General features: G+C 33.0%; 1 long non-coding RNA gene across 1 annotated transcript in view; it reads right to left on the bottom strand.

The window, feature by feature from the left end:
• The window catches only part of LOC104871302, a 13,365-nt gene extending 3,452 nt beyond the window's left edge, over window positions 1-9,913 (bottom strand). Inside the window, exons 1-2 of the long non-coding RNA XR_782808.1 lie at window positions 9,753-9,913; window positions 8,287-8,393 (exon numbers count right to left, since the gene is read on the bottom strand). This is a non-coding gene — a long non-coding RNA (uncharacterized LOC104871302). The remainder of the gene's footprint in view (window positions 1-8,286; window positions 8,394-9,752) is intronic.
• Between the last annotated feature and the right edge of the window lie 191 nt (window positions 9,914-10,104).

Consider the following 10,104-nt stretch of genomic DNA (forward strand, 5'->3'; position numbering starts at 1 on the left):
AATTATAAAATATTTTATATATATATATTTCATTCCTGTATTTACTTTCTCCTACAGACAACACTCCTCTTGGATTTAGTTTTGTGCATGTGTGGTGTATTTTTATATTTTTGGCCTCTAGTACCCATCGCGATGGAAAGTTATTATGTGGAACCACGTATCTGAACAGGAAACTTCACTGTGGAAATGCATTTGCAACAAATCCTATTTCATTCAAACGTTAGGAACTATGTAGAATATTTGATTCAACATTAGTAAAACTGAGCATCCCATCAGCTAATATGAATAATATCAGAAAACACTCTTTTTTTTATTCCTAAGAAAGTATGTAGTAATGATTTTCTTTTAAAAATAAGTAACAGAAAGACATGATATGCACAATCTCTGCCTTACAATGTTTTCAGGGATGACATTGGACCTCAGCGTGATGGGAAAGCAATCCACATTCAGTAGTTACTCTATTTTCAATTTTAAATTCTGATCTTTTCCCATCTAACATCACCCACTGGGGTAGCTTTAGTAACACTGGGCCCTGGGGAGGCTGGCACCTGTCAGCCCGTCAATCGCTTGAGGACTTGAGCAAAGAGTGAGTATTGTTTACTACATTTTATTGCTAGGCTATGATGGTTAAAGGTAAGATAATTATTTATTTAGGGTATTTTCAGATTACAGTGGGGTTTTTGGGACATAAACTCACTCTAAGTCCAGAAACGGCTATATTTCTTCTGCGACATAGTCTCCAAATGTAGCTCATATACACATCTGAATTTTGTTGAGTATTCATATCTTAGATGTTGATGTGTATTTTCCTTGAAGAGACATTCTGTGGGAAATTTAGTCACTGGAAAGTTTGTACCCTCGTGGGCCGGGATTTAGCTCAGTGATTCTGCCGCCTGCCTCGCAATTGCAAGGACCATAGTTCAATCCACAGTACCAAAAAAAATTTTATACCATCTTGAAATAAATAAACAGTCCATAAACTCCCTACTAACAGTCGTAAGCAACCTCAGAATATTGTTATTTAATAAAGACTAAAGAAATAGAAAAATAGATAAAATGCATGGAAATCTTTGAAATATACATTCTCATGTAAAATTAAAAATATAAAGACAAGTAATTGTAATACTATTTTCATAGCTACTTATTTATTTTTGCATGGCTGGGTGTGAAACTAGGGTGTTGAAGACTCTATACCAAAAAGCTACATCCCCAACCACAGGTGGGTTTGGAAATATATCTAAACTCTGTGGAGATTTATGAACTGTTTTAAATAGATAAATAGATGGTGATTATCCAGAATTAATCACAGTTTCCACCACATTCTGGTCTAGGAACTTAGAATAATTCAGATTTTCTTAAACTCAATTAATGTGTTTATTAATAACATCATAAATACAATCCCAAAGTTAAATATGAAATGATTCAATCAGGTGAAACAAACAGAATATCACAAGTGATTTTTCATATTCTGCATAGAACACGATAGGGGTAAACACTATTAGTATTTTCAACAACACAGAATAATTTTAACTGTTTTAAAAGGTGATATAATATGTTATACAGCATGAAATCTTTTATGATTTTGGGTTATTTGGCTTAATATTCTGTTTGTATGATTCCTTCATGTCCATGAATACAGTTATCATCAAATATTGTACTATATTACTTGTATAAATATACCATAATCAGTTTATCTATTATAGTATAGGTTGGTTGTTTGGATTTTGTTTCAGAACTTGTAAGAAGAGAATAACTATAAGCATTATTGCACTTGTCCTGTAATAAATACACATATTGTTTTCTTTAAATGTTTGCCTAGTGTTGTTTATGTTTAGATGTCTATGCAGATATATCAGATGTGGATTATGGGGTTTTCTGAAATAAAAATGTTATGAAATTCCTGTTACTTCACATTCTAAGGAGCCCTCGATATTTTATCTCCTTCCGTTATTTGTTTCACTAACAAGATTCTTCATAGTGTTAAATAGTTTTAGGAACTAAGTTGCCTTTCTCATGTAACATCAAGATATTTGAAAATTATGATTTACTTAGCTATCTTACTTTTGGACTTACTTTTAAATTTTGCCCAGTTTTCCTTGTTGGTTGGCTGTTTTTCTTTTTCTTGCTTCATAAATTTTTCTTGTATATTCTGAATATATGATTTGCGTGTCCTACATAGTAAACAAATTTACCTGCCTGATAATTAGGTTTTCTAATTAATTTCTTGTTTATTCAGATTTAGGACTGTCACACATAAGGGGAAAACTGTGATATAAAATGAACGTTGGAGATAATTTTCTAGTGTTTACTTGTCACAGAACAATTCATTGCAAAATATCCTTTTGACACTGCAACATGAGGTTCAAAGCTTATCTCATATCAATGTGCAGCAGGAATTCGTCCCTGACATCTATCCACTCCGTCACCCTCTTTATTGCCCTTGTGAATTTATCTATTTTGTAGCCAACATATTACTTTGACTTTATCTTTACTCTCGATACTTCAGTGGGTCCCTCAGTTTGTTTTTCCTTGACCTTTTGAAGATATAGATAAAATTTGAAATTATTTTGCATATTTTCAGTATACACAAAAAACTTTATGAGATATGTAAATATATAAATGTATAAAAGAAAAGTTCTTGGGAAAGAACTCACATCTATACTGAATCCATGTTCAAACACTATATACCTCAACACTGATGTTTTTCCTCTTAATGATACATTTAGATGCTTTGTAATAAATTATTACACTTATTTTATATATTTTCTATAATATGTATAATATATCTTTTCATTTTCTCCCTATTCAAAGAAAACTATTTTCAATGAATAATTAGCCACGTTTGATTATTTTGCCCATATCTTGTGTCTCAGATAAGACACAGGCCGATACAATATCTATCAATTTTATTATTCCTTTAGCGTTCCCTACTAGCCAACTATTCTGGAAGGTTTCACTGCTCAACCCACTGTACTTTTCTACATTTAACTGCATGGTACCTTAAGGTAAACTGTGTGGGTGAGTATGTGTGCATAACATTACTGTGAGTCTTTAGTTCAGAATGTGCATCAGAATAACACTGACTAAGCCATGTGCTCCAAAGAATCTCCTTCACTGCATAAACATATTTTAGTGCAACAGTTAACCCCTCTCCTTACTAGATATTGTCTTGAATAGCATTCTCGGCTCAAAGGGTGACCATTAACTCTCAGTTAATATAGAGATACAGAACACTATTTTAAGATCTAATTCCAGTATAATTCAGTTGAAATATATAGAGAAATTCTAAGTATGGGTGTGGCTTGTAAAGGTAAAGAATCAGTAAGAGAAAGAAGAAAATGGCAATCCAGCCTTTCCTGATGGGGTTTCCATAGAAGGAATAAAACTGAGGTCATTCCGCACTGATGAAATGGAGAAACACTATGGTTTGTTCAGAAATCATAAACCAAACGGTAACTACACTGTAATGTGAGTGCACAACTAGTGATGTGTCTTTAGGCTGGAAAGTAGAGTGAAACAGCTCACAGCATGAAAAAGTTGAAACTTTATACTGTTTTTTATTGAAGTTTATAAACAATTATTTAGAAGGATCTGATGATGTGGGAAGATAATTTTAGTGTATTTGAAAAAGTATAAAAGAATAATTACACTGGAAATCTATCACATAACACATCCATGCTTACATTTATCTTTTTCTCTTTGATTTTATGGTTAAATGAAGTCTCTTATGATGTCAAAATTAATCACACAATATTCGTCTACTTTATATTCCCCAGAGTAATTCCTTTATGCAAGAGATAGAATGACAAAGAAATTCCTGTTTTATAGATAATTTCCTATTGAGTTAGATTTCTCTGGCATATTTATTGCTGCAAAGAGGTAAAAATCTGTTTCTGTTGATGTATTCCTATCCCAGAGGGAGGATAGTTTACCATCTTTTCTTTTAAAAAGTTATAGACTTGAAATTTCAAACAAGAATTAAAGAAATACATATGAAAAAATGGAAAAATCTTTCTGTATACAAAAACAATTTAAATCATTGGGTGAATTAAAATTTGTTCTCTATACACAATTATTTTTATTATGAATAAATTACCTACTGATTATGTTATGCATGCAAACACAGCCTTTAAAGTATAATTAATAAACCGAAGAAATAATTTACCAGATAACTTGACTATATTCTAAGATATGAGACTATTCACTGGTGGCCAGTGTTTTTCCTAAATCTTTAAAAAAAAGAGAGAGAGAAATATATTTGCAGCACACTTTACTGATGGAGGCAAGTAAGGAAAAAAAATCTAACTATTCCAGTATAAAAATCTCCACAACATAAAGCGAACTTCTAATTCAGGTGCAATTTATTTTCCTTTGTGTTAATTCAAGCTTTTATATAGTGCTCTATTAAGTAAAATGCTAATATTATACAATATATTTAATTTGTCTTATTAACAATCTTGAACTTAGCAACAATATTTTTAAAATTTAAAGATATGTTTTACCCAAACACATCAAAGGCAAGTCAAAATGATAATCTTGATTGTGTAATGTTTAAACAACATAATCACATTTCAAACATCATAGGCAAAATAGCCAGAATGGATTTCTGTTTCTATCTTTCAAAGACAGAGTCAGCTACCTACTTCTGAACATGACGAAAATTACTAAACAGTAGTTTTAATTATAAGTTTAAATAAAATAGCAATTCCATGAAGTAATTAGGACTATAAAAAGGCTAAACTTAAGTGCTGGTGGGAAATGAAAGACATAAATGTGAAATGGAAGAGGGCTTGTATTTTGAGTTTATTTACTTAATTTGAGCATTGATTTCTAAAGATATAAATAGGGATATAAAATATAGAGGTTAACCAGTAAAGTCTGAAAATCATATCCCTACATAAACTAGAAGTCTTAAACCATAAAGGTGAATTAGAAATACACATAGGGTACTTCAAGAGAATTTGGGTCTCTCTAACAATGGAAGAAGCAAAAGAAATACAATGAAAACTCCACTGAGAAAGTTAAAAACATAATTTGGTGCTCAAAGTGTCACTTAAACTCATAAATATAGATGACTAGGAACATAAAATCTTACAGTTTAATTAAGTAATATTTAAGTTAGGTCTATTTAATCAGATTGAAAAATGCTCTTGAAAAACCTTATCTTTAATGAACCTAAAAATAATTATTAAAATCATGAGATCATGTCAAACATGACTTTTTACAAAAGTAAAAGGAGAATTTAAGATTAAAAATAGAGCGACTGATGAAGAAACAGAAAGAAAATAACTACATTTGTATGCTTAGGAATAGAATACTTAATTAAATGTTTGAGAAGAGAGAAATAATGTCAAAGAAACAAGTTTGTAAGCCTAAAGCAGCCAAAAATTTTAGAAAGTTTTGGAAAGAAAACAAGAAAGTTGTAAATAAGGAAACCCAATAAATCCTATACTTGGAATAAAAGAAGAAATCACACTTAAAAGTATCAGAAGTATTGGAGACCCCATCAGAGGATCCCAATCTCCTACTTACTTGGTGCTACTATGCAAGGTGAGAAGGAAGACTTAGAGACAGTTAAAAAAGAGAGTAAAATGGGGAACTAGGATAGTCAGCGCTGAGCAAGCAAAGTCCCTGAGCAGCCAAAGCCACTGATAGTTATTAGTGACACAATCATTGATTTAATTGGGTGAGGGAGCTATGTCTGGTTGCTAGAGATATGTTGCTGACACAAGAAAGGCTTGTAAAAGAAGAGACAGAGCATTCTTGTGTTAGGCTGGGAATGGAATTTGGGTAAGAGTTACTCTGATTTCTGCTGTGAGTTATCTCATATGCTTTGCTCAGGCTCACTTCTTAAAATAATACAGTTGTGGGGTTAGCTCTTTATAGCCTGCACTGCTTGCAGCATCTTTGGGCATCATCCATAAGCAGCCCCCCACAAAGAAGAAAATCATGCAAAGAATAATAAGTAACTAACTTGTTTAAGCAACATAATCAAAATATATAATACAAAATATCTTAAAACTAAAAGAAAAGAATTAGAGTCAAGAAAATCAATAATTGCTTTCTATAAGAGATCCAGTACACAGAAAATAATAAAATAAGAAATGAAGAAATTAATTACGAAATAGAGGGCTTTAACAATAACATCATCTAAGTTAACTTACAGCCTTTTAGAATTATGTGGGCAAGATATTCAAAACTAGATCCTACAAACTAACCTTACAAAGTTTATAACAATAAACTTTCTACACATGATATTCTTTGATTTTGACACAAGAAGTATTCTAAATTTTAAAGTAAATTAAACCAAAATGAATTACAGGATGGCAACTGAAAAATAGCCAAATATTTGAAAATTAAACATTTCATTCTAAATAATGCATAGATTAAAAGGAAGTAACAAGATTAACTAGATAATATTTCAATTAAGTGTAAAACTTAAAACAAAATATAATAACACTATTGGGATGCAAATGAAGCAATGCTTAAAGGAGAATTAATAATATTTAATTTTCATGTTTGAATAGAAAAAAATAAATCAATAATTTATGATTTGCCTAAATATAGATGATTAAATGAGACACAAAATTTAATAACAAAATCTGTTATATGTCTATATAGCACCAATTATAAATTGAAATTAAAAATAGAACCATATATAAGAGCACCAATAAATATTAAGTAAGGGTATATAAAATTACATATGTAGCATATCTGGATGATGAAAGCAACAAAATAAGAATAAACGTAATGACAGATATTGGAAAGATATATTGTGAGGGAGAATGAGGCTCAATATTTTGATGCATCAAAATTCCCAAATTGATTTATAACATTAATAAGATCACAAACAATATTGAAGCAAAATATTGTGTAGAAATTAACATAACTGTAAAGTAAGTGTATATGGTAAAGGAAAAGTTATAAACTTTGTAAAATTTTTTGGGGAAAAGGGGTGCTGGGATCAAACTTGGGACCTTTGCGCTTGCAAGGCAGGCAGCAGAAACACTGTGCTAAATCCCAGCCCTGTAAAATAATTTTTAAAAAAACAACTTCGTGGATTCTTTTCAACTGACTTGAAATTTTCATATGAAATTATATCACTCAATCATCACTCATCAACAATAAAAGACCCATGAGGACTATTGATTATTTGGATGGAATGGGAACACAAAAAGTAGACTCAAAATCTCATAATTTTGAATGAACATAGAAAATCCACTGAAAAAATCATTTTCTTGGCTGGGTTTGGTGACATACGTCTGCAGTTGCAGTTAGAGGGCAGGGTCAGCAGGGGATAGCCAGTATGTGGCCAGTCTGGTTGACCCAGGGACCACACTGAGACTGAAAAAAAAATTTTTTTAAATAAATGATAGATATCCATATTCAAAGAGAAAATAAAAGCAAAATGTTTCATTGTACAGCACATCAAATATAACAGCTGTATGATAAATAAGCTTATGATTATTGACTTGTTAATATTATTGTGATGAATCAGATTATGCTACCTAATTGGGGAAAATCACATAAGTGCCTTTAGTAATTTGAATTGAAAAAGAGTTACTACCTTAATAAACTAGACAAAGCTCTATACGGCAAATGAGTAACTAAATTCTTTTTCAGCTTCCCAATTTCACTTACTGCCATACTAACTTCTAATGACATTAAACTAGGTGTAAAGTCTGAAAATAACAAACAATAAAATTAAGAATTTCGTGTTAAGCTAACTTAGTCATTTGCCAATTAGTTATATATAATTGTATGTATTAATTAAGTGAAAAGATGTAATTCATGGCTGTATGGGAAATTAAACTATTCATGAATGGGAAGTGAGACCATTCTTTTGGGGAAATTTCTGAAAAAAAGTAATGGGTATTCGGAGCAGGAACTAGAATCAAAAACACCATTTCACTTAATATTATCATCTCAGGTGCAGCCATTTATCTATGACCGACTCAAGTGTAGCCTTTTTTATGCCAGTGTAGTGCTCCAGGGTATGTAAATACCACATTTTCTTGAGATAATTTTTTTTTTTGTACCAGGGATCCAACTCAGGACCCGGAGCTTGTGAAGCAGGCAGCAGAACCACTGAGCTAAATCCCCAGCCCAAATTTTTCTTTATTCATTCATTTGGTGATAAGCATACAGGCCATCTCCAAGATTTAGCTATTATGAATTACTCTGCCAAAAACACAGGTATGCACGGATCCATGTACTATGTGTCTTGAACTCTTTCAGAAAGACACCTAAAAGTGGAATAGAGAAGTCAGCTGGAATTTTTCTTACTAGCTGTTAGAAGAACCGCCGCACTGATTTCCACAGTGGTTGTCTAGTGTACCCTTGCACCGGTGGTTGAGGAGAGCTACTTCTCCCTGCTCCAGCCTCACAGGCATCTGTTACCGGGGGAGAGGGGGAAAGGGAGAGAAGGGGGGAGAAGGAGAGTTTAGACCGCACTGTACACATTCAAACTCTTCCCAATGAATGGACCAGTACACAATGCAAAATTGTACTAATAAAAACCAAGGTACAGAGAAATACAAAACAAAAAAATACCTTTTAATCACATGGTATTTTAAGGAGCATAACTTGTATTTGATTGCTAGTTTTTTCCCCAAGTAAGTATTAATTTCACACATTTCTAAATATTAGGTAGAACCACTATATGTCACTGTTTCATTTTTTCTGTATCCAGTGTAGAAATTGTTCCTTCAGTATCTGGAAGGCTTGTGATTCAGCAAAATGAATGACAAGCACAGGACTGCACCGTATCTGTCCTTCCCTGGGTAACTGATTATGCAAAACTCTGTTTGCTGACCAAGCTGAGAAACTGTCATTGGTATTAAATTACAGTGAAATGTTAGAATCTGAGAAAATTGAATTGAATGATGGATAACGTCCTGAATGCCTCTTCAGTGCTATGAATAATTATTATACAATCCTTTTTCACTTGGCAGCTTCTTGCAAATTAGAAATGAGTAAGCTTGTTTGTCATGTAGAAAAATAGAATTAACATTACTTAGCTTGAAAAGGTAATGAGAATCCTTAATAGTATTTTAAAATGAATTTAGTTTTTCATGGGCAAAAGAAGAAAGCACAAGCAGCTTTTCTTTAGCTTTAGAAATAAGAATAGTTCTGTTGCAGCATTATCAGTCCTATACAACTCATTCAAAACTTGTTTTCCACAGAGGAAGCTTTAATGCTTACATTGCAACATTTATACCTTTAACTCTCATTTTGTGTGTTTTTATTTTGGATTACTTATAGTGATAGAGGATATACTGGAATGAAACGGGTAATTTTACAGTATTTACATTGTCCACGGATTTAGACTCAAATTGGAATTAATGACCCAGATTAGTCTTGATTTTGCTCTTGATGGGTGGTGTTAATTAGGTGAAATTAAATTCTGATAAATCAATTTATTTAATAGCTGAGGACACTTGTTGAGATGAATATTTGGTTTGACTCTCGAGCTCTGCTTAGCTGATTGAATGTTTGTAGCAAGATCGGGTAATCTGCGGTTCTCGGTGTCACCCAGGAAAATCCACATACTGAAAAAATCACCTCAGCATCCATGTTTTGCAATCTTTAGTGAATGGGCTGTGGAGAGGTAAAGAGGATGCTGCATGTTAAAATTTTCCGTGTTTTCCACTAAACAGTCCTCTGCCTCAACTCTATCAAAGGAGAGGCCGGCCCTCCTAGTTCTTCCTTCTAATTCCATCTGCTTCTTACTTTGTTTCCCCCCTTCTCACCCACTCTAGGTCTCAGTCAACATGGACTTCAGGAATAGCAGGGCCTTTGTGAGAAAGGCCCAGAATTTCACAGCGTGACGGTGAGCACGGAGGACACGGCCCGGAGGAGGAGATTGCCACTCTGAGCAGGACGATCGCCAACTGCCGCTGGAACCCACAGGGCCTTCTCCAGGGCCACCGCATAGGAGCCATCCTGACACCAGGAGCGAGGAGGCCAAGGCTTGGTCGGGGCTACCGACTCTGTGACGAAATAAAAGCCTTCAGCTAGGTGGACTCCCACCCCTGGCTTTATGTTTTATTTACCTACTCCTTTTTTTTTTTTTTTTTTTTTTTTTTTTTCTCAAAAATCCTC

Source organism: Fukomys damarensis, unplaced genomic scaffold (genome assembly GCF_012274545.1).
Source record: "Fukomys damarensis isolate Sample0158 unplaced genomic scaffold, DMR_v1.0_HiC HiC_scaffold_3, whole genome shotgun sequence".
NCBI classification, from domain to species: domain Eukaryota; kingdom Metazoa; phylum Chordata; class Mammalia; order Rodentia; family Bathyergidae; genus Fukomys; species Fukomys damarensis.